Source organism: Protopterus annectens, chromosome 1.part2, assembly GCF_019279795.1.
Source record: "Protopterus annectens isolate FY-2018-M chromosome 1.part2, PAN1.0, whole genome shotgun sequence".
NCBI classification, from domain to species: Eukaryota; Metazoa; Chordata; order Ceratodontiformes; family Protopteridae; genus Protopterus; species Protopterus annectens.
Genome location: NC_056727.1, coordinates 37,504,548 through 37,531,047, shown reverse-complemented (window position 1 = coordinate 37,531,047; position 26,500 = coordinate 37,504,548).

The window sequence follows — 26,500 nt, the reverse complement described above, 5'->3', positions numbered from 1 at the left end:
ACTGAAAAGATCACGTGTAGTCCAGTACACTTACCTACAAAAATAAATAGATAAATATAAAAAAAAGATAATTACCTCATGCTAATAAACTAATTGCTGCACTCTGTGTAAAATGCAGCAGCATTTGCAATGGATCACTTATTACTTTATAAGGTCAATGTATGCAAATTATTCATCAAGTTAAGCAAATTAGAGTATATATACCATACTTAAGAAGTCTGAGCCTAACTTATGTACAGAACTAAAGACTACATTTTATCATTCATTTATTTTTATTTTATTAAAAGGAATATCTAGCTGGAAAGAAGCTGCTTTCTTTAAAGTCATGGGTAGAAATTATAATAGGGCAATTGGCAAAAGAATTAAACCCACTGTGTGGTACATACAATTATCAATCAGTTAAAAAATGCATGAATATCTGCAGAGGTAAATGAAAACACATAAAATGAAAATAACTGACTTGTATTGAATCGAGTGATTTATTTTGTTGGCTCACTCACTCCAATATTGCTCAGGAACTTTGCACTGTAACTTCCAATGGGTGGTGCTTAAGCCTTTTGACAGCATTAGATTATGTCCTGACATTTCAAACACATGTTCATATCTCTGGAACCATAGGGTTTAGGAAAGAAGTATAAATGGCAAACTCTTCAGCACAAACTATTTTATAGTGGTAGTATTCTTTAGGTTCTATGTCTTAAGTAGTCACAGTAAACACAGTTAATATTACATTTGTAATATTTTGTAAGCAACTTATAATAGCTCAGTAACCACTCAAGTGACATACATACTGTCAGCAACATTTTATTCATCTAGCTGAGAACTTTCATATAAGGCTAAGGTTATGTCTGTGTTACTTGGTTGTTGAGATATTTAGAAAAATGTGAAAATTATATCTATATAAATTAATATAATAAAAACAACAGTTAATATTTATTTACCTGCACTAGCTGGAGGTGAAATATTAATGCAGTTGAGTTTGCCATTGTGGAAACTTTAAGATAAACCCCCGGATTCAATAAACACCATGTAGGAATAGTGTTATTCCTACATAGAGTGAATGGTGTCCATGTCCGCATCTCCCTCTCGGCAGCATGTCTTGCTACTGAGGGATAACTATGTACACGGATACTGAATCAGTATTAGGGGGTGTGTTACAGTGTTCCCACATCTGGAACATTGCCCCTATGCTTCCAAAGTGCCGTATGGCACTTTACAATAAAGTAAGTGTCCTCGGACACTTAAACGAAGATGTGAAATTAATGTCATGCAGTGAGTGTGTTACAATATCCGTACCACACCCCTTGCATTGTAAAAGTGTCGTACAGCATTAAATAAATGAAGAAGGTGTCCTCAGACACTTAAATGAAGAAAGTATCCTCAGACACTTAAGTAATACTGTGAACTGTAATGTCATGTACAGGGTGTGTTACAGTATCTGTAACACACCCCCTGCATTGTAAAAGTGCTGTGCTGTGCAGCACTAAAACAAGAAAGAAAGTGTCCTCAGACATTTATTTAATAATTATTAGTTTAATGTTTAATTTATAATAAATGTTTATTTTTTTTTTATTTCATTTTCTTTTAAGTGTAACTGAGTGGATTTGCATGGCTCGATGCTTTTGTCAGCAGTGCTTAAACTTATGGAGAAGTTATATAGAAATGTATAGGTGAAATCTTTCAAGCCAAGTTAGCTGATTGGTTAGAGTCACGGTTTGATGTGCAGTAGGAACATGGTTCCAAAACTAAGACAAGCCATTCAACTTTTACATGGGAAAGCATTTTTATATTAATTTTTATTTTATTTATTATAGGTTCATAGGTTCATAGGTAGGTACTAGGCTATCGGCCCAAGGGCCTACGTAAGCCTAGCCAGAAAGCTTCAATAGCTTATGCCACCCAAGAAAGTTATTTTCTTGTGCCACTGTCCAGCAGAAACATAGAAGTGATCCCCGGTGTGTATTTCCTATTTCCCATCCACTCGTCAAGATTTTTCTTGAAGGGTGCTAATGAAGAACTTTGCTTGATATAGATGGGTAGCTTGTTCCAGAGTATAGGAAGTCTCTGGGACAGGAATCTATCCCTCAAGAGTGTCCTGTTTATTGTGGTGACAAGGTTTAGGTCCCTAGAGCATGTAGCTCGGACTGATTGGGATTTCTTTAGGTGTAGCATGTCCGACAGCTCTGGGTTTGACATAGCTTTATATGTTAGGCAGAGATCACCTTGGAGTAGGCGATATGCTATGGAGTAAAGCTGGAGATTTTGAGACGGTCAGTGTAGGGCATTTGTTTGAGGCCAGTAATCCTCTTTGTGAGGTACTTCAGTGGCCTCTCCAGCTGCTGCAGATGTCTTGTGAGGTACATTCCAAAAGGGGTGTTGTACTCTATAATGGGTCTAATGAGTGATGAGCAGAGGGGAACAATGACCTATTTTTTGCGGTAGTAGATGTAGTTAGTGATATTTGTTAACCAGGTTAGTGTAGCTGTTCCAGACTCCCAGTGTCAGTGGAGATATGAGGTGAAAACCACCATTTAAACACATGTCCAATACAATACAGTCACACCCCAAGGTAGTGTAATGAAAGCACATAGGGGTGGTCATGTAAAGTAAAATACATACATTTAAAAATGATGTATCAATAATGAGTAATTAATATCCAATTATTATTTTTAAATGAAAATTTTGTTTGGCCTTAACTTAGTTTTGCTAAACACTGCTAAGCCAAGCTAAGCAATGCTTAAACAGGACCTGTCTGAGCAATACTTAGCAGTGCTTAGCTCCACTTAGCTGGTTTGAGCATTGCTAAGAAGTTCCATTTTAAGCAGTATTCAGCTCAGCTAAGCTGATTTGCACACTGCTAAGCACTGTTCAGCATTTGCTACTTTAAGCACTGTTCAACTCAGCTAAGTGGGTTTGCTCACTGCTGAGAATTGCTCAGTATTTTTAAAAATGGTCCAATGACAGCCTTAGTTAAACCACACAGGTGGGAATACAGGCAGAACCTGTTAGAGTTTGATACCTTTAGGAACTATGGCAGGTGTAGGAGATGGAGCACACTGTCAGGTGTAGCACTGGGGCATGTTGAAGTCCAGGGTCATGGCTGGGATCCTCGTAAAGAACCCTGATGACAGACTGCTGCAAGTTTTGTACCAGGGCTCAGAACACAAGGCTGAGGCCTGGAATCATCTGACACGTGAGCTCACCAATGCCACTAGCATCCCACACTGTTGCGCAGGTCTGTCATCATTATGACAACCTGAAACAGAGGAAGGGGGCACTCTTGGGCCAATGGGTCCAAGATGCTCAGGCCCAGAATGCCCCAGAAATTTGTAAGTATATCAAATGTTGCTTTATCAAATTGTAGTATGTATATCTGATAGACAGGTATGCATAATGGTGTGTTTTCCCCCCACAACTGCAGAGGATAGGGCTTGTAACATTGAGGCCAAGCAGGATGGCTGGCAAAGCTGTGCCAACAGTGTGGTGAGTACAAATATAACTTGCAATATATATATAGTCCAATAAATAAGAAAGTGTAATTGTTTACTGCCATTAGGTATAGTGTGTTCTGAGTGTACTGAATAAATGTGTTGTTAGACCAACATTGATATAAATTACTAATGCCAGTTACTGTGTAATACAGATGAAGGCAGCAAACAAGCTACTATTGATGAAAGGAAGCCAGTACTGTAGTAATACTGTGTAGGAATGAATCTGTTAATAAAGTATACTGTGATTGCTACTGTGAAAGTAATAACTGACACATATTCATCATCTACAGGATATGCAGTACAATTGAATTTACAGTTTTTAATGTAATAAACAACTGTATCATGTCACCCTAAATAACACTTCTTCCCACAAACTGTTGTGTTTAATCTGGTCTGTTGTTGAAGAAATACAAGTGTACAGTGCTACACAGCAAATATGGCTATGAGAGCATGAATTCACTGACGTTTGTCTGCTAACCAGTTGTTATGCCAAACTGCAGATGTGGAGATGTAAAACAAGATACAATGAAAACTGATATGTGTTCTGCATTAAGATCTGAACCGTGAATAGCAATGTGTAATGTATTATAATGTGTTCCCTGCAACATTGTCTTCTGTTAACCTTTGCATTTCGGCTACATGTATTCCTGAATGTAGTATGCTGATGCAGGCAAGTATGAGACTGTAATAGGTGGAGACTGCAAATATATGATGTGCAAATGTGTATGGGTCAGATATGCAACCCAGCACTCTGTTATGGTTTGTACAGATCACACATAATCACATCCATTAGGGGTTAAATGTGTATACCTGCATTCAAAGTTTTAATACATGGTTCACTATCTATGATGCGTGATGTTACACTCCATTTATATGACAAGGTCAGACTTTGTAACCAAGTGAGCTTTAGGCATAAATCAGTCAAACAACAGACAGCAGTGCCCCAGTAGCTCAGTGTCATAAGAAATATATATGTTGCTCATTTTTGCACACACCGACCATGGTTTGGACTGGCACAAAGATGTGTTTATAGTGACATACAAGTAATCATGTGTATTTGTAGAAACAGTCAGGTAGTGTTAACAGATATTTTCTCCACATGGATTAGAGGTAAAATATAGTTTGTTTTAGCTGTATGAAAGGTATACTAATAAACGGTGTACAAATGTTCCAGTGCCCATCCCCATGCCCAAAAATGACAGCAGGATAGCTATATACACTATGCACTCTTCCTGATACATGTCTCTCAAGTGTCAGACTGTCATGGCTAGTGATCACTGGTGCCAATAACTTTGCTCACAGATATAAATCCAGTAGACGTATGCCATTAGTACACTCACAGAACATCAGTGTAGGATACACATTGTTAGTCATATATGTAACCCTGACATGTACGAGTCCCCTCTACTCATGTACTTAGATTTGTCACAACTTCCCCCATAGCATTCCAGATCGACAGATTAACAGGTCCGTATGTGCTACAGTAGCTATATGCCTCAGGTAGATGTAAAGTGAGGGCAGACCTGCAGAGTATTGAGTAGTACTGTTGTGAAAAATATAAGCCTGTACAGTTGGTAATGGACTGTTTTTCTCTCCCTCCACCCCTTATCTGCATCAATAATTATTATTCATATACTACGGGTATGTTGTTCTCTAAACCTAATTTTGGCACTTGTGTTCTATTACTGTTCATATATTTAAATGGTTGCATACTAACATACTTTGTTCAAATTCCATTGTTGGTAGCCTGTTGCTGTAACTGTTACTGGCATGCTGTTACAATAATGACTGTTATTCCATTTATGCATGCTGTTATAACTAATGTTGAAATGTTTTGTTCATATCTAACCAATACACTTTGAAAAACCTCAACACCATAGCACATTTGGGTAGGCAGATCTCAGCAGATCCTCCTGTCCTGCCTTGGCACTGGGTCCCAGCACGTCTGGGACCCAACCTCAATTTGCCTCCTCTGCTGGTCCTGCACCATTCTCAGGTGGAACCACCTCAGGGGACAGGGCCCATTCATCCCTGGGCATGGGAACGGAGAGGACCCTGTCACCTAACACCAATTCCAAAGTATGGTGTGCAGGGTCATCCGGTGGGACCTGGATGACTGTGCCAGATCAATGGCAGACTGGTGCACCTCAAGGTGTAGGCTGGCCAGTCATTCATCCCCCAGCACAGCCACCTTTGGGGCTGTGAAGGGGCAGTGGTGATTGCCCATGGGTGGGGACCTCAGTCCCACTGTTTCCATCAGGGGGCATGTGACCCTCTGATTCCCATCCACCTTCTCCATCCAAGGTGTTTACTCCCCTCATGTGTCATACACTGCCCCTGTCTGCTGTCTTGTCTGTCTGCAAAATCAACCTTTCCTACCCAACTTACCTCCCCAAACTTACCTACAACCCTTCCCCAACATCCCACTCTTACCTTAAATAAAAAAGGGGGGCATCTGTACTACCCAAAAAATCTCATCCTATACATATCTCTCCATTTTGCCCCCACATGCACTGATGTTAATCAATTTACCCATGAATCACTCAGCAAATGTCTGTCACCCACACCCCTCCCTATGGGGTGTGAACCTCTAAATTCCAAATTGTCCACATCATTCACAGCTGTTATTGCACAAGAAATGGAGAGCTATGGTCCTTTCCTACACCCATCCTGCACATCCCTAGCTGCCTTTCATAATGTTTTTCCCCAAGCTTGCCCGCATTTCACCACTATCCTATCACCCCTTTGTTCTTTCCTTTTTTTGGTATTAGCACAGGTTTAAGCAGGAGTAAGCACCACTAAGTGAAGCTAAGAGATCCTAAGCATCTCTTGGTATTGCTTAGCATTGCAAAAAATCATGCAAACCCATTTTAAAACTGCTTAAAACCACATTATTCACACTATCTCAATCAGCCACTGTTCTCCCCAGCAAAAAACTAACCAGCCCTGTCAAGTCTCGAACGCAGGACTGTGTGGCTAGAGTCAGAGCAATGTACACTGCACCAAATCAGCTGTGAGATTTACTAATGCTTTTATAAATACATCATATATAACCGTCATTTAACATTAGGGGAAAAAAAGGCATTCCTACCAATTCTCACACCCAGGACAATGCACACTAGAGTGAGAGCAATACATCACTGAGTCAAACCAGCCCTGGGAAGTTAGTACTGCTGTTGTAAATATATCATGCAGTGCAGTCATGTAACACTAGAAAAAAAAGACAACGCTGCCAAACCCAGGACCTTCTGAACTACAGTCTGAGCAACACACCACTACACCAAATCAGCTCTGGAGAGTTGCTGATGCTTTTGTAAATATATCATGCACTACAGTGATGAGAAAAGACACCACTGCTAAGTTTTGAACCCAAAACCATCTGACCTAAAGTCAGAGCAACATACCAGAAAGTCAATGGACTTCTGGAGTAGAGCTGTTGGTTTTACAAACATATCCTGATTGCTAGTCACACACTACTCCTATATATAATGGCCCAAATCACAGTGTACTTGGGCCTCTGACGCAGACACAGAACCATTACACAGACAAATAAATGCTGCTGGATGTACAGGAGGCCTACAATATCAGGTACAGATAACAACTGTACAGACTGTTGTGAATATCCAGAGTTTTGCCTCCTATTTATGGCAGGATCATCATAAAACCTACTATGTGTGACAACATACTGGCAAGGCAGTGCAGATTGGGGCTACAAAATCATGACAGACAGCCCAGTGTCACACATCATATCCATCAGAATACACATATCCATGCTAATCCTGTGTTACACACTGTATGCATGCACACATGTCTTATAAATACACCTGCCATAATAATGAATCGGTACCTCTATCTGTTACATGTCTAGCATCTGTCACATCTAGACAACCACAGTCCTGGCCCACAGCCCAGTCTGTGGCATGAGAAATACATCCATATCAATACAACATTGGAATAATTGAGCCCTGCAATGTCCAGCAATACTGGTTGCTCCTACTGCAGTCACTGCCATGCACAGTAGCATGTTAAAGACCAGCAGCGTTTGACACATTTCACAATTATGAATATGTGTACTAATTTTTGCTTACCACTCTCTGGATGGCACTATTATGTACCATATGCCACCCCAGGCACATACCTCACCTGGACTGTTGTGGGTACCCTCAACAAGGCCATGTTGTGACACAATAGCTGACACCACACCCTCACTGACAGTAACAGCTTGCTCTCCCCAAATGTCTTCACAATCCCTAGTCTGACTCCTGGCCAGAATGCAGCATCTGCAGCCTGCTACATATGCAGCAGTATATTCAGCTACCTGCTACAGACCTCACATTGCTCCCAAACACCTAGATCAGCGCATCCACACAACAGCCAAACATAAAGGATTGGGGGGGTGTTGAGGTTTTAAGGGACATGTCTCACAGTCTACCCCTACAAACATACACAGCTAATAGACTAGCATCAACTGTATCAGATTGAACAGTCAGATATAAAAGGATGTATGACACTTGCATCTGCCTGCCTCCTTATTCACCCCAAAACATTTACACAGTACACTGCTACAGAATCTGAAAGTCTGTTAACAATGACCAGACATAGCATGCAAATCTGTAGACATACATCAATCCAAACAGTGGACAGTATTTCCACCTACCCTCTGTGATGCTATAGCTCCCACACCTTGATAATGTCCTCCTCACAAGTCAGGAAAAGGGGCAAGACCCACATGAATGCCTTAATTATAGCACTGTGCATGCCATGCCATTGACTAATGGAAAGGTAACCCAGCTGTTCTGGATGCAATTAGCAAGTGGGAGCCACAGTTTGGTGCACAGACCATCACCTGTTCATGAGCATTACTTACAAAAGGGAAGCTCCAGCCTATGGTAAACAGGTCTGACACTTTCTTCATGAAGATAGACTGTGATTCTTTACAACAGTACAGATGGATTTCTTCTGACAAAGGAGTACAACATTATACCTGATATGTCATACAATTAAGCATGCAATGGAATGCAGATGGAGGGATGCTGTCATGGGAAATAGGATTTTAAACAGTAGGTCTCAACAACACCTCCTGGACTGACATGTTGCTGTTAGTCTGCTGTCTAGCACCTAAGGTCATCCCTGATGGCTCTGTCTGCAGTGGTGTAGATCACAGCTCTAGCCCCTGAGTCACCCCAGCAATGGTCAGCTCACATATGACTACTACTGGATTGTTTGCTGTACAGTACTGACTGTGACACTTCCAGCCCAGCTAACTGGGATGTTGTAAATAATCATATGTCATTTGTGAATATTAATATGATACACATGCTTGTCTTACAAATGTAAGACAACTATATATGTTATGTGGATATTAAACAAGTGATGCAGAAGTGTGTGTTGAACTGTATGTTATGTATTGAGTCATACCTCTCAACTGTCCAGACTTTTGCGGAATGTCCATGTTTCCTCATATTTTTAGTCATTTTCTCATAAATTTGTGTCTTGGCTGGCAAATCATTAGCAAATCATTTTTAAAAACTGAAGTCATAAAATAATAGCACACATTTGAATATCAGATATCATAAATCATCAAATAGAACATCATTTCTCATAAATTTGTGTCTTGGCTGGCAAATCATTTTTAAAAACTGAAGTCATAAAATAATAGCACACATTTGAATATCAGATATCATATCCTTCAGAAAATGAATGCGGATGCAAAACCTGTTATTCTATCAACTGTCTAAGTTTTTAAGATCAGTATTTAAAAAGTGTCACTATTTTTGGGCCTTTGTCCCCCCTTTATTTGTGGCTTTGTTCAGATGTCTTGCTCTAAGAGGTTGAGATGTATGACAGAGCTTCAAGTGTGTAACCACAGTGTACCATACTGGAAAAGAACAGAAATGTATATAAAGTATTATCTGTGTAAATGTATGTATTAATAGTAGAAGCTGTAAGCCCTGAACATAAAGAGATAATTTACAAAACTTCAAGAAAATAAGCTGAACTTGTTTTACAAATGTGTTAACTCAGTTTCAGTGCAGCAAGCAGACATAAATGTCTACAGCTAGAGGTTTATGCATTGTCTTGAAACATAAATAATTACGAGGTTGAAAATGTAAAAGTGTTTAACTGTGTTATGACTGCTAGTTCTACACAAACATCAAACAGATACGTACTTCTGATGGAGAGATGTTAAAATGTATGTTAGTTGCCGTTAGCCTGGAAACTGAAGGCAGGTGACAAAGACCGATGTAATCTGAGCTAACCCAACAATAATGTTGATTATTACTTTCAGACCTGTTTCAGAGAAAGACCTTTGCATTTTGTATGTTTCTTTGTATCTGACAACATCCACCCATCTGCATTTGCCTTGCCAATAGTAAGGAACTAGGGAAAAGTACATTTGTTTACATATAGATGGGAATAGAGTAAAAATTAAATTAGATGGTTGCTGTATTTATTTCAGACTGTCTTGCAATGTAGTCTTAAAATATTCCCTGTGAGTCTAAACTCTGTAGTTACTGTATTGACTGAGTATTGTCATTCCTTTATTAGTTATTATTAAATATAGTTAAACCTTGTAATTGTGGCTGGTCTGTATAGAACTAAATAAGTTCTTAGAGTTCTTGCATATGTATTTGGTGACACTGTATAGCCCGCTCCAATAGCCTTGGTCTTGGTCACACATACCATTTGGATTACAGGCACATCACACAGTAGGATTCATCACCCTTTGGTAAGGGCCTTAGAGTAGCTGATAAAGGACAGGATTGTGGCAGTCAGAACTATCTTTAAGTCTGGGCAGAAGGGGCCATAGCTAGTAAACCTGTGCCAACCTTTCCCAGGAGTGAGTGAGTGTGTGTGTGCATGTGTGTGCGTGTGTGTGTGTGTGTGTGTGTGTGTGTGTGTGTGTGTGTGTGTGTGTGTGTGTGTGTGTGTGTGTGTGTGTGTGTGTGTGTGTGTGTGTGTGTGCGTGTGCGTGTGCGTGTGCATGTGCGTGTGTGTGTGTGTGTGTGTGTGTGTGTGTGTGTGTGTGTGTATGTGTGTGTGTGATTTATAAATCAGTTCTCAAAGTGTATGTGCCAGCTACTTGGGTAGAGACTAGAAGCACTGGTTGGACAGAGAGGGTGATGGAGGTTTTGGCTTGACTGCTCTGCTGAGATGTTAATGATGTAGCTGTGCCAGTGGGGAGTCTTATTGGGGATCTGTAGAGAGAGGGAGAAACCAGCCCAAGACTGACTGTGATCTCTATATGCTCTGAAGGGTAATTGTACTTCACTGTGTGTGTACTTGTCATCCTCTCATTGTGTATGTCCCTCACTGGTGCTAGTGGTGAGGATTGAGGCTCCTTGATTACTGTGCCAGTGCACAGGCATCACACTGACAGTACGTACTGGTGGATACAGCTGGCATATCACGTACCATCTGAGCCCCTCTCAGTTTGCTAATGTCATACAAGATTATTTCACAGATTGTCCAGGTTTTTCTGACCATTCCTGATGTATTCTGGCTAGGTCAGTGTGTAATCCATGCCTGTATCTGATTGCCTCACACCTATGGCTAGCATACCCAGTGAGCCTCTGCAGCAGGACAGCAGGTTATAGGCATTAGTAGTGGGGGGATGTTGGCTCTGGCTTAGCAGCAGTGTGTACATACTGAGCATACAATGTAAGGGGAAGGACACAGTACCAGATATTCATGTACCATTACTGTGTCCCCAGGGGTCTGGCATGTCACAGACAAATTCCCTAAACTCTGAGGACAATCATCGCATATTGTCCAACTGGTGTCCAGAAATACACATTTATCTGGCAGGTGGGTATGCATCTATCAGGCACATGTACACATTCCACAAACATCTGGGTACTGCAGATGTCAGACATCTATGAGGAGGTCACCCTAACACATATGCACTAGTCTCTGTTATTGTGTACCTTAGATGTTCCAGGAATGTCCACATGCACCTGTAGTAGCACTTGCCTATTTGTGGGATGTAGGCTGGATGTCATGGTATTGTAATGTTGCCCATAGGGGACAACCAACAGGCGATGGTAGTGATGTATTTGGACACATAAAAACACAGTCTGTCACAGCAGTCAAGCAATTTCTGGTATTCCTGCTACCATACAAGGTTACTAGGCTATGGACCTTCAGCAGCCATATGTCTAGGCCACATACTAGCCTATGTATATGCAACGCAGCAGTTGATGTCCCCATCCAACAGGGACAGAGGTTGTATCCCAAGGGTGAATGTGCTGTTAACCATCCAGTTGACCAAGTTACACCTGCAAAGGTGTAGGTAGCTACCATGCCTGATGTGGACAGGGTGCCCATTCCACCACAGCTCGATTGTGTAGGACACACATCTGAGCATCCAACAAGGCTGGTTCAGGTCACTCACCAGGTGGAGGTTGGGTGTGTGTGTGTGTGTGTGTGTGTGTGTGTGTGTGTGTGTGTGTGTGTGTGTGTGTGTGTGTGTGTGTACGTGCCTTAACAGAGTGGAGCATGAATTTCACTCATGCAGCAGTCCCAGCAATGTGGAGTCTGTGATTGCCTGGCATGCCAGACTGAGGTCACTCCTGAGGAGTATGTATGAAACTGGGTAGATGGTTGGCCTTGTAGCCTATAAGTGTATGGTAGATGTTTGATGGCCTGCTATTCCCTAGTAGGGAACCTCTGTGATGTCCCCAGCTGCTCCATGTGCTCTGTGATGTGAATGACAAACAGAGAATTATGCACGTTATTGGTTCTCATTGAGGGGAACATGAAACATCCGGATCAGGGGGCCAACGCATGCTGTAATGCCAGTATGCTGCCAATACCCACACACATACTGTGCTGATAGATGGCAGGGGTATGATGTGGGTGTTAGCAGTGGATAGTGTTGGCAAAAGTGGATGTGTAGGGTCTGTACATAATGGTGGCCAATGTAAGTGGTCCTTCAGGTGGGATGTACAGAAGACAGAACTCGGTGTTCTCAGAAGTGAAGACCATTGCAATCATTGATGCCTTTAGATGCCATCACCTGGTACCGTTGAGAAGGAGCCAACAAAACCTGCAAAAACAGGTCACCGGGACAGGAGCTAGGAACAGGTTGGACACGGTGCCACAGACCTCATACACAATGCATGACAAAGGACTGCAGCTGTGGCCAGGGACCGTGCTGGCACAGGTGGAGGGCCTGCTACTCAAGCACCACTCTCAGCCACTGAGGAGTTCCTCCCAAACCTTGGTTCAGCCACCTCCTCCCAGGAAACCATGACTTCATATATCATGGAGGTGGGTGGCACAGATTCCACAGCCTAAGTGCATCTAGGTAAGACCCCAGTGGGCATCAAGTTAATACTGTAGCATTCATACTGGCAGCCTTTGTATACCTGTACACATATGTCAGGTCAATCTGCATTTGTGGGTGGAGATTTGTAATACACACTTGTGCACACATATTGTGAATGTCAGCAATTTGGGTAGTATTATAGCTTGTAGTGTACATGTTCATAAATGCACATATTATCCTGTACCAATGCCACATGTGTGTGTGCTGACAATAACTCTCCCTCACAACTCCATAGGTCCCTACAGTGTGGCTTGGGAACATCAACCTGAAGCTAGTGAGTGTGGAATTGTCATGTTGTGGCGCACCTACACTCTAGGCATGTTAAGGGCAGCCAGTGTTCCATGCACACAACTGTTAAGCTTAGCTGTATTGCAATATGTGCATGTTCACTTGTGATGGGGTTCACTGCAGTGCATCACACTGTTCATCACAGGAGCCTATTTGCAGTAGCTGTAACATATTTGTATGTACGTTTATGCAGGTGTAGCCACTGTGCTGTACAGGGGTACATTAGTAGTATATACATGGGTGCACTGTGTGTTAGGTGAAGGTGCATCACATACTACCACTTCTCATATATCTCACAGGTGTATAGTAGAAGCAGCATTAACTGGATGTGGCTGCACTACATGTTGTTGAGGGCCTGTCCAGAGCGTGTCTATTGTAGTCAGAATATGTGGTCTGTATAATGCCTTTGTGGCACCCCACGTGTGTGTGTGTGTGTGTGTGTGTGTGTGTGTGTGTGCGTGTGTGTGTGTGTGTGTGTGTGCGTGTGTGCGTGCGTGTGTGTGTGTGTGTGTGCGTGTGTGTGTGTGTGTATCAGCAAACATATTGCAGGAAGTAATTCACCTATGTTGTCATCTCACAGATGAACATGTGGGTTGGGGTCTCTCCTCCTCACAACCTGATGTCAGTGTCTCATCGGACAAGGATGATGATGGTGGCCACAGTAAGGCACAGGTGGGGTTGTCGTGGGCTGAATCTGTACCATTGGTTGACATCCCACTTCCACTCCCAATGTCCCCACACACAGTCAGTATGCCCACACATACCAAGTTCTCAGCACCCGCAGATACTGGATAGTGAGAGAGTGGTGGCATCGAACAGGGTAGTGTGGTGACTATGGCATCTGTGACTGTAGAACAGCCACAGCCAGAGAGCTGGCAAGGCCCCACACAGGCAGACTGACAGGGGTTCTCGAAGGAGGACTGCTGCCCATCCAGCCCCTGTCAGATATGTCACAGCACGTGACACCCAACTCATGTTTTGGTCTGTCATGGAGTCACAGGCATGTTGTGAATGGTACACCAGATGGATGCTCAGGGTCATGGATGCAACACTCCCTGGCATGTGTGACAGGCATGTGTGACACCCTCCACGGCATTGGTGATGCTGTACATCATTTCACTGATGTGGTGGATAGATGTTGGGGTGGGGCATTGTCAGTCCTTAACCATGAAATGTCTGTGCTTAAACATGTGCTGGCAATAGGGCATCGGACATGTGTACATAGGTCAGCAACAACATCAGCTGAAAGCCAATGCATGTGGCCATGCACATTCACACTCCTGTAGTGGCAGTCCCACCAGGACTACCAAAGAGAGGGTGCTGTCCACACAACAACATAGCAGGCCATGGGCATGTGGTCTTGGCTGGTCCCGTGAGGGACACAGACCTAGCAGACAGAGGTCACTATCAGGAAGTATTACCAGATCTGGCCTTGGGCATGGTCATGCCAGTGACACTCCTGGCAGGACCAAATTTCATGACCATGGCCGGAGACGGTAAACCGTGTATCCTGCTATGTACGGCCCATGGCTGTCCAACATACCCTTATGTAGGGCTAGCACATGGCTTGACTGTGTGCATACACACACTCACACAACACTATCATGTGCAGGTCACCACCAAATACAGGCAGCTCCTCTCCATAGCCCAGCTGAACACCACCCCTCCAGACACACACACATGATGTTAACTGTATGGCCCAGCTTAGGCCTTTGGCAACTCCACATCACACCCTGTGCATATGATACCTGTGCCACATCCCTGTTATCCATACCATCAATGTAGGGACATGCTAATATATTTCTGATGCACAGGGTGAATATAGTACAGGTAATGACAGTGTGTAGTGTACTACTGTTATGCCATGTAAGGTGCTATCTGCTGGCAATTGTCATTGATAAACATTGAATTGTATGTTCCTTTGTGCCATGATGCTTTATTGCTGTTACTACTGTTGACTGACTGTTATCTCACAGACCTTATTCTGTTTCTGTTCCAGGTGTCTGTGCGTGTACATCCTGGGGAGTTCAGCCATTACCAAAGCCAAGTATAGTGGAGTGAAAATACAGAGACCTTTTCATCGACAAGGTATGGCTGCATATGTGCATGTTTACCTAGGTACGTATGCATGCAACAGTCTGTGAGGAACAATGGACACAGACAGAGTAACCTTGCATGCATACCCCGTGACCCACCCAGCTAGCCTTCATACATGTCACCTGGGTGTTCTGTAGGATCACAGGTTTATGGATACAGAGGAGATTACTAGAGTACTCGCCCTGGGTCCTTACATGCTTAGCCATTACTTTATCCCCAACAGAATCATCAGTCATCACCCATTGCCCCTGGCATTGCTGGACACAGGTTGAATCCCAGGGACAGATGTTTTTCCCATCCACTTAACCTTGATGCAGTTGATGAGGGTACTCTTTTGACATGTTTTGGGAGTGTAGTCCTGACACAGGCCAGCCTCTTGGAGCCAATCCTGACTTTCAAGCATGTGTTTTTGCTATCTCATATGTGATGCAGGCGTCTTGTGCCGGTAGGGCACACAGCGTTATAATCTCATATATGGGGCAGCTGTTGAAGGGCTGAGCACAGCATTTCCATCAAAGCATGCCACAGACACCTGTGGACAACCTGACTGATAACCAGTCAGGCAGTGCTGTCTGCTTGGAACAGGTGTTGAGGGCCATGGCTGACCTTTGTATTTGGAATGGTGCCAAGGTCCTGGCCTCATGCTGAATGCAAACAAGTGTCAGCATACCATACAGCAAGGACATGGCCCCAGTACTCTCCACATAGCAGCATGGCCGGCCTTTACAGTTTCTGCAGATGTCTGCATAGGTGCATAGCAGGCCGGCCATGCTGCTATTGTACTGTTGTAACTGACTGAGAACTCTTCACAGGTAATGTCCAACATTTGTCTGGATACAGTCCATTTACCTATGTGGTGAACCACATACAAGCATTTTCTGACCACTGCCACTACTTGCTGCCTGAATGCAACATTGATGGCATCCTGAGTACCCAGGTCTGTCATTGTAGTCTGTGTGCTTGTGGGATTGGTGCTGATGTGGGGAATACTGGGGCCATGTCCTTGCTGTATGGTATGCTGACACTTGTTTGCATTCAGCATGAGGCCAGGACCTTGGCACCATTCCACACCCACTGTATGGCCAGTTGCAGTGTGTTAACGTAGTTTGTGGCTCAATGACAGACTGTGCAATACTTACAGTTGATACAACCTTAGGCAGTACCTACATATGTGGGTTGTTGCAGTTAACATTCATGCCTATATATACATGTGGGTCATTGCAGGCAGCAGGTAGTCACAGAGCCTTCACATGTCTACATATTGCACACACATAGGTGACACAGATTGGGGTTGCTACCTTATCAAATGTGGACTGTGGGAGATGTCTTGTAGCAATGTGACAGTTGGCAGGACACACCATACCCATGGCACAGATGTGCTACAGATGGTGGCCATACCTCTGACCTCTACATATGTCTGCAGAATGTCCTGATGTTTGCCACATATGTCCTGATGTTTGCCACATATTTTTTCCATTAGTCATAACATTCTAGTTTTCTGGCAAATTGTTGGAAAATCATGACAGACTAACATTACAGATTAATGATGGATATTGCCATGTCACAACACATACCCTTTGGAAAGTGCATTCAAATGCACAACCTGTTCTGGTATCTACTTTCCGTGCGTGTCACAGCAATATGTAAAGGTTGTGCTCAATGTTTGGCCTTTGCCTCACTTTTCTATATAGTTTTAACCAGATGTCTTTCTGTGAAGGTTTGAGAGGTATGCTGGTGGCCGTAACACAGTTAGACTGCTGGAAGGGGATTTACACACACACACACACACACACACACACACACACACACACACACACACACACACACACACACTCATGACCTGCTCTTGTTGACAGTAGATCATCTAAGTTTACATATGATACTGCTATATACATACCACAAGCACCACAAAGCTACTATAGTGTTGCAGTGTCTGCCACTACTATTCAGGTGGGTAACAATTGCAGGGTCTGTTAGGATTGCCAGTGGGGGGTTCACAGGCCCTTTACATGGTAGAGCCATCACAAGCACGCACACACACAACTGCATGGAGATGTGCATTGAAAAACACATGCACACAGAGTTGACACTATTCTGATTAGAACACCTACTGATCTTGTTATGTACAATAAAGACTGACATGACTATTGTATGCACCACAGTGCCTTTGTGCTTGAAAATGTGTAACTGTGCTTCTAAGGTGGATGACATCTGTAGGGGCCCTGACTAGGTTGGCAATGGGGGAGTTAACAGGGAGGAACAGGCGCACAAAATGATATAACCATCGCATGCACACAGGCAAGACAGCCAGAGGGGATATGCATACAGAAACACACACATTCACACACTTGTCAATAGTCAGATTAGAACACCTACCTATCTACTTGTATGTACCACAGTGCGATGTGCATGTTGCATGCGCCATGGAGATTATCTGTTAGATAAATAACTCACAACCTCTTACACCAATTAATCTTGGGAGTGCCTTCATGAGTGGTGGGATAAACCGACCAAAATAGGGACTATTCTCACATATTGCTCTTACAAACCTAGACAAGTGCTAGGGTAACAGATTTTGCATCAGCATGACGTTTCAGATAAGTATGACATCCGAAGCTGGCATGTCTGTTATTACAGCAACTGTCACATTTTTGACAATGATTTGTCATAATACCCCATTGTTATGAGACATGGACCACATATATGTTGCAGACATCTGGACATTCTGCATGCATCTGGGTCTAGGACTCTTGCACGAATGCATTTTTGACTAAATCGTGAATAGGCGGGCATACTTACATGAAAATGCTTTTCACTGAAGCAGCATTTTCACATAAGTATGCCTGTTGTGCCAGTTGTACTATTGTGTGGATAAGGGTAAATTCCCTTTTCCCCACTGTAGTGTGATCTCGGAGTGAGAATACTAAAGTGGTGGGTGTGGGGGTGCAGGAGGGCTTGCATCCTGCGTAAAAGTAGATTTAATGTTTTTTTAACACACTTTAGTGAAAGTGCTTTTTCGGTGAAAGCGCTTTCGTTAAAGTGTGTTTGGTGATAGTGGATTCAGACTGTCGAACTTTTGTTCAAAAGTCCTAGATCCATACATCTGTATAGAAGACTGGTATGGCCTGCAGAATTTGACATGGTGCATCTAAGGTGCATGACATCAACAGTCTCTTTAAAGTAATGCCATAGGGAGGGGGGTCAACAGGTCTTAAAATGGTATAAACCGACACATACCACAGATATGCTTCACACACAAAAACACACACACATTTAGTAGTATAGTTAGCTGTATTGAGATTCAAAGCCTTACCTACTTAATTGTATGTAGTAGAGTACTGCCTACTTATCGCATGTACCACAGAGCCTGTATGCCAAGACACTATCCAACAGTGGATCTATGGTGGATGACATGAACAGGCCCTGTAAAGTAATGCACTGGGGGGTCACCAGAGTGGAACAGGACTCAAAATGGTATAACTAGCACACACACAAGTATTACACTTGTTAGTATTAAGATAAGAACCCCTATCTATCTAGTTTTCTGCACTACTCTGCTACATAGCTATTGCATGTGCCACGGAGCTTATTTGGCTTTTGAGTGTCCAAAAGTACTTCGAAGGTGAATTACATCAGCAGGCCTTGTAAAGTGGGGCAATGGGAAGTTTACTGGGTGGAAAAGGTCTCAAATTATTGGAACCTACAAACACACGCAGTTGCCAGTGCTTAGATTAGAACCCTACCTATCTAGTTATGTGTATTATAGTGCTACGTACTTATGGCATGAGCCACAGAGCTTATAAAGATAAAGAGTGTCCAAAGGTACTTCTAAGATGAATGACATCAGCAGGCCTTGTAAAGTAGGGCAACTGGAAATTTACTGGGTGGAAAAGATCCACAAAAATGAGTGTAGAGGAGGCAGACCACTTCTTAAAGTTTAAACCATAATTTTAATGGTGGTAAGGTATAATACCCTCCTCCATTGTTCTCAGATATTAATGTCACTATCTCCCTCTCCAGGAATTCCTGGTCATTCCCTGATTGTTGGACGTACCTCTCCTCGACTGGTAGTAGTTGAAACGAGCCCTCCCCCGAGTTTGTTGGAATATCTGCTAGTTCTTAATTCGTTTCGACCATCTCGGGGGGGGTGTTCTTCATCTACAAAATCTTCATCAAATGTATCTAGGTCATTAATTTCATCATTATTAGCCACATCATCGTTATTGTCAGACCCTTCCCGCCCTCTTTTGTTGTGTTGCCATTCTTGGGATGGGGGGATCTAAGGTATGCTGTATGGTTAGCATACTCTTTCTCATCCCTGACAAGCTTTTTCAATTTTTTATTTTTAATTATTAACATTTGTTCATCTATAGTCCGAAATATATGACAATATTCAAACTTGTTAGTAGAAACAGTACTGTTGCTTTAAACTTTTTAAGTCTGTTTCAGGATATGATGTCATCCTTACAGGGTTTAAAACAAACTGGGCTGTTTTAAAATTTGTATCTGATGAAGTCTCTGTAATTTTGGAATATTGAGACGAAAGTGCTTATATATTTTATTGTTTATTAAATAAAAAACATGCTTGGTGGTTTTAAGAAGTGGTTTGCCTCCTCTACCCTCATTTTTGTGGATTTATTCATTGAATTGGTTTTGAATTCTTACTGGGTGGAAAAGGCCTCAAAACACTTTAACCTACAAACACACACACACACACACACACACACACACACACACACACACACACACACACACACACACACAGTAAGTGATGTGAGATTACAACCCCTACCTCACTACTATTACACAATGGAGCTCATTTTCCTACTGGCATGTGCCAGTGGTGACAATTGGTGTACAAATGTCTGCAGCAGGACATCAGTCTATGCCTTTCAGGGTGTCTGTCTCTCTATGCCCCTCTCTCTCTGTTTCTCTCTCTCTCTCTCTTGCTCTCTTTCTCTCTGTCTGTCTCCACTCTCTCTACCTGTCTCCCCCTCCCCTTGTCTCTGCCTGTCAATAATTGATATATTTATATATGTTACCTATATATATATATATATATATATATATATATATATATATATACACCTATAACACTCAACAGATGCAGATATATCACATATGTGCCACCTCCAGATAGCTGCAGGTAATCCTACCTGATGTGGGTGGCGAGAGACAGTTAAGATGTACATAGATGTCTGTATGCAAAGACATATCTGGACAACAGAGATGTATAGTTAGATGTGGGTTTTAATTATCTAAGTGTTGGACCATGCCCAGTATGACCTTCAATAGTAAGAGTTTGACTCCATTCCAGAACTAGCTGTACTCTGGTCCAGGATTTTGTGTGCTACAGCCAATTGGCTGCTGAACCTGTGTAAACAGTCCAGCACCTCAGTGATATACTGTGTGGGGAATTCCCTGACTGTGTGCTATTCCTATTAACTGAGTCATATCCTGATGTAGGTACAGAGTGCATTGGACTGAGGTGAGTTTTCCATAATATGTGTGGTATACTCTACATAGCACTGTCATTTCCTGGTATGTGAGTGACAGATCAGTATAGAGAAAAGTAAGGGAACACTTACAGACATTTGTTTACTGACCTAATATACTGCAGGGAACTATGTTATAGCAGAATTTGTTTTACTGTGTACATTGTATGTTTGTCTGGCCAGTGGTTCCCCTTCACCTTATATGTGTCTTTTTGTCCTTCTGTAGTTCAGTTACAGCCCTTGTCCACAGTTGCTGCTGTTATGTATTTGTAGTTATGGTGTGAGTGGGGTAGAAGTTTTAATGTCACACACAGGGTTGTAGAATTCACACCTCTGACTGTACCTGTTTAGCAGGCTGTCCATCACTGTGCCCCATACATCTGCTGTGGTCCTCAGACAGTTTGTGTTGCACTGTTATTCTAATGCTATAGGTTGGCCATAGCTCTCAAACTCTTACAGACAGACATTTAGACAAGCCCATGTATAATAGTCAGACACAGGCCCAGACATGGGGGCAGGCACTTAATATTGCTCTTCCAGATGTACACAGTTTGTAGAACAGTTTTGCATTAGCTTGCATTTACTAATGGGTATGACATCTGCATCTCAGCTGTCATTTTTTTTACGTCAACCTTTATTCGTTTTCCAATAGTCTGGCAGGCAAATGCAATGTTACGACAAACTGAACAGATATATGAGGCATACATGTGGACATTCTGTGACACTGTGTCATTCCAGGTGTATGGATGGTGGCTACTGACTTGTTGTCAGTACTGACACAGTGATGTGGCAAGCTTTATATCCTGCCACTCAACTGACTTGTCACAACCTGCTGTTGTACTAAGCACTGTGTAGGTTACTCAGACCTGTTTTCTGTCCTTATGTGTGCCCCCCCCCATTCCTCCATTGTCCAGCTTTCCTGCAGTAACAAATATTGAGTTCTGGCCAGTGTGTACAACTCCTACCATTGGTGTAGCTGACATGCAAAACTGCTGCCATGACCTGGCATTTTTATGGAGTGATACCCCTTCTGATTGATGTAGACTCTACCCACCTCAATGGGTGGTGCTTTGATGTGCACATGAGTGCAGTCTATGGCACCCAGTACCTCTAGTGTAGTGTGCTACATGGTGTAAGAGATGCATATTGGTGGTCTTCTCTTCACGGGTGTTGGGAAAATAGATGTGCTCACTGGCATGTGTTAGCATGACATCCAGGAACTAGTGGAGTTCCCTGGATGTGGATGCCTGGGAGATCCCCATGATGTCCCCAGTAGGTCTTTGGAAAGTACTTGTAGCTAGTATTCTTAAGGCTACACAATACCTTTGTTTCCACTGGGATGGGTTCCCCTCTGTTGGTTCTGGGTCTGGGGTGATGGCAGCAGAGCTCTCTGAGTTGCTGTAGTATTTCCTTGTCCACTCTGTAGTGGTCTACTATCTCCAGTTCATGTAGCCTCTGAAAGGTTACCCTGGGTCTGAATATACTTCTCCTCGGTCTGGGCCGGTTGTCAGCATCATCCTCATGACTGCCCTTAGTCTGTAGCACGTACAGATGTAGCAAAGCAGCAGCAGCCCCTATCACTTTATCAGTTAAAATTCCCAAGTGTGTACTCCAATAGTACAGAGTATGTAGCAAAAATCAGATTGAAGGGTGTCTGCATACCTTATACTGGTGTGCTGCAGAAGCAGCCTGTGTGATTGGCTGACTATGATACATTCCACCTGCCAGCTACATTATTGAGAGGTTTGAATAGGTGACTGTGAGTGGCAGATGGGTTATTAGTCATTTATAGTTGATTACCTTTTCTCAGCTATTTCCTTTTATTTATTTTTTTTTCAGTTTCCTCCACTTCTAAGCCCCACAGCACTCCTCACAAATCTGTGGAGCTAGTGTAAACACTGTTAAGCAGAAAGGGCCCTCCCCTGTACATGAGCATGCTCAGCATTTCTTTAACCAGCTAAGCACAGCTTAACAGCCTCAGACAACCCCTTCCTGCTTAGCTGTGCTTAGCTGAGGGCAAACAGGAGTCACTGAACTCCAATATGCTTACACAAACCATGACACACCCCCTTTTCATGTCAGCTGCCTCTTTTGCCTACACTACCATGTTGTAGCCTTTACATAGTTAGATAACTGTGGACATGGTGGCCCATTTTGCTATTCAATAAACTTAGCTCATTTTTTAATATTTTAATTTTTATTTTATGATCTATTATGTTTGTGCATCACTGTGCTCCACTTAAACATATGTGTTAAAAAAATTAATTGATTTTTCATAAATTGCATCACTTTTAAATGTCAATGACCCCAGTTATGGCCATTGGCATGCCTATGCACCTAATACATGCTTTTTTTGAGTTGTCACAGCCCCTCTTTTATTTTTGCTTTCTGGTACATGGTTAGTAACCACATACATTTTTCCTGCAGACACGGCTCCTACACGGATGCCTGTCTGCTTCCTGGATCGCAAATTCACCTCACTTGCATGTTTTTCACCAGCAAATGAGCTGATCTGCATTATGCCATCACTTCCATGTCGAAAAAGTACTGGGAGACCCGTACATGCCCCCCAGCCTTGTTTCCTGGATTGCTCTGCCTCCTGTTTCCACGTTTGGTCCACGGCACTATTCCTACACAGAGAATCACTCCATGTAGGGCTTATTGAATTACCCCCAAAATCTTTTAAAACCTCATACATATCATGGTTTTGGAATTACTGATGCAAATATGAACAAGCAATATTTGACGCCTGCAGGTATAAGTAGGAGTTAACTGCAGATGCACCTGGAGGTGTTACTTGGATGCATTGAGTTAAAACAGCCCAAAAAGGTATGATTCATTAGTACTAAAATTACATAACTGGAAAACTTTAACTATTAATAAAAGCCATGGTAAGTGTTATACTCATTGTCACTATATTTTATTTGTCATAAGTTTCTTAAAGGTAACCTGTTCTAGGCTTGTAAGGTAAATCCAGGGTTATTGGAAAGCCTATACCTGGAATCCACTTTTTGTGGGGCTAACAGCAAACTACAGCCATAAAACAACAAAAAACACCAGTAATAGAAATGTATGTAATACATATGATGTGCAATTATTTCCAGGATTATGGAGAAATCAATCTATTTGGACTATAAACAGATGGAGGCATAAGTAAAATGGCCTATACAGACCGCCTCAAGGTCCTGTCCCTGTATTCTGTCTCCTACAGGCTGTTGAGGGGAGATCTATACCTGGCATACAGGGCATTGTTAGACCCCCCCACTCTGATGGACATGCTGCATATGAGCAAAATAAACAACAGCAGAATTATCCATTCTAAAGACTTAATCCTTGATTGTGATATAAATAGGACCTGCTGGAGAGACGGGTATGTATCCCAGAGACTACCCTGTCTCTGGAATAGGCATCCCATCCATGTGAAGCAGAGTTCCTCCCTAATGCAATTCAAGTGTAACTTGGACAATTGGATGGGGAACAGGAAATTCATCCCTGGTTTGGTACCTATGTCTCTAATGGACACAGGCAACCTGTAAATGGCTCAGCTCCCAGACTCCTGCTTGTAAATGTTTCATCTCCCAAGCTCCTGCTTACACTTTTCAAGGGTACCAGAATTTGGGATGCATAGCTAGGTTTAATGTTCTCACTTCATATTCTCGAAATACTGAAATATCAAATTTCAGTATCTTGGAACCATCAAATCGAATACCCGAAACACCGAACATACATAAACCCGACACCCAAAAATCGTGAATCCACAAAATCCCAAAAAACACACATCACACACTAGAGAACACATGCATACATAAACGTACATATCTGACAACACTTTTCCTACAGCAAACATAACACACACGCACACAACCAAACACATACACACACCTACCCTTAGTATATGCAGGGGGGCAAGCTCCTCTACACCCCCCACACCCCCCTACTAATATATACTAACTCCAAGGTTGCACAACACTCCATAACACACACAACCCAGCACAGCACATGCCACCCCCCCCGCACAAACACACATCACATACACACAAACATCAGCACTCCCAACACTAACACATTCACAATGCACAACACCTACCCTAACCCACACCTCAAACATCCCAACACACTCAAACACACACAAACCCTCCCCAAAACCCTAAAAAAGTACACTTACCTAACATGCTATCCCCACCGCGGGTTCAACATTCTGCATTCAACATTTCAGGGTTCACGATTTCCGCCCGTTCAACGACTTTAGAGGCTCAAGATTCTAAAATTCGATATTTTAAAATTTTGAGCATATAAAGTGTTGCTATATATATATATATATATATATATATATATATATACACACATACATACACACATTAGAAGATTAAACAATGAGTTACAGTGTTACAGTATTAAAGCTTCTTGAAGTCACATAGTTCTTGGGCCTGACAATCCAAGCAATAAACATAAGAATAATCACAGTTTCTCTGCTTTCATGCACGCACTCACTCATACATGCAGACAGAAACATAAGCACATGTATACACACACACACACACACACACACACACACACACACACACACACACATACACACACACACACACACACACACACACACACACACACACACATACATTTCTGTTTTGTTCGATCGATCACTCTCTCTCTCTCTCTCTCTCTCTCTCTATCTCTCTTAGTCTCATACATGCATACACTCTCACACACACATTTATTTTAATTTATTTTTATTTTTTATTTTACACTCTCTAAACACCAAAAGCACTGCCTAGCATGTGTAAAATAACATTCGGTTCGCTCTCACTTTCACTGACATGCATGCATACACTCGCACACAGAGATAAACACACACACAAACGCACACACACACACACACACACACACACACACACACACACACACACACACACACACACACATATACACACATTTTTTTTTATCTTCTTTTTTGTTTACATTTTACACTCGCTAAACAGCAAAAGTGCTGTTCAATGTTGTTTGTCTTTTCGGCTTTTCCCAGTTAAGGGTCACCACAGTGGAACTCCAGTCCGCTAATGATTGACAGTTGATTTTTTTTTTTATGGTGCCGAGTTGCCAGCCTGACGGTCAACCTTCAGCGAAGGCACACCCATTGACGCATGTCTTTCAGAGGCCACTCGACCGCGGGGAGGATATGCAGACTCCACACAGAAGGCACTCCAGCCGAGAATCGAACAGGAGAACCTCTTGCTGTGAGGCAACAAAACTACTGCTGTACCACCGCAGCTTGGTAAAAGTGCTGTTTAATGAGCGTAAAATAATGGTGGTCATTTTGTTTTTTCAGTCCAAGCTCCACGGCAGCTTGATATGCTGCCGTGAAGTGGCGGACTCGTTTTTCAGTGGGTATTACTTGTACAATAATACCCTGCTGGAGAACGTTCATTTTGCAATCAGGGTACTGATGTACAGTTTGTCCATTCTTTAAGTCATTTTAATGTATATTTTGACTATGGCATAAGTAAAGTTGAGATACTGCCACAAATTCAGAAGGATAAAGGAATACATGTAAAAGAAATTTAAAAAAATGAAGAACAAAAGCTACTTTTGATGATTATTGATAATTTAAACTGGCAGTTTCTTTTATATCATATAACAAGTATAGATATCATAACTTTAAGTTTAAAGCACTGAAAACTTCTTGTTACCATAAATAAACAAATAAACAAAACATAATCAACCCTTTCCAAGTCATGTTTTAAAATTTAACACTTTCTTTCCTTTATTGAAATGGAACTTCATCATTTCACATTATAAAT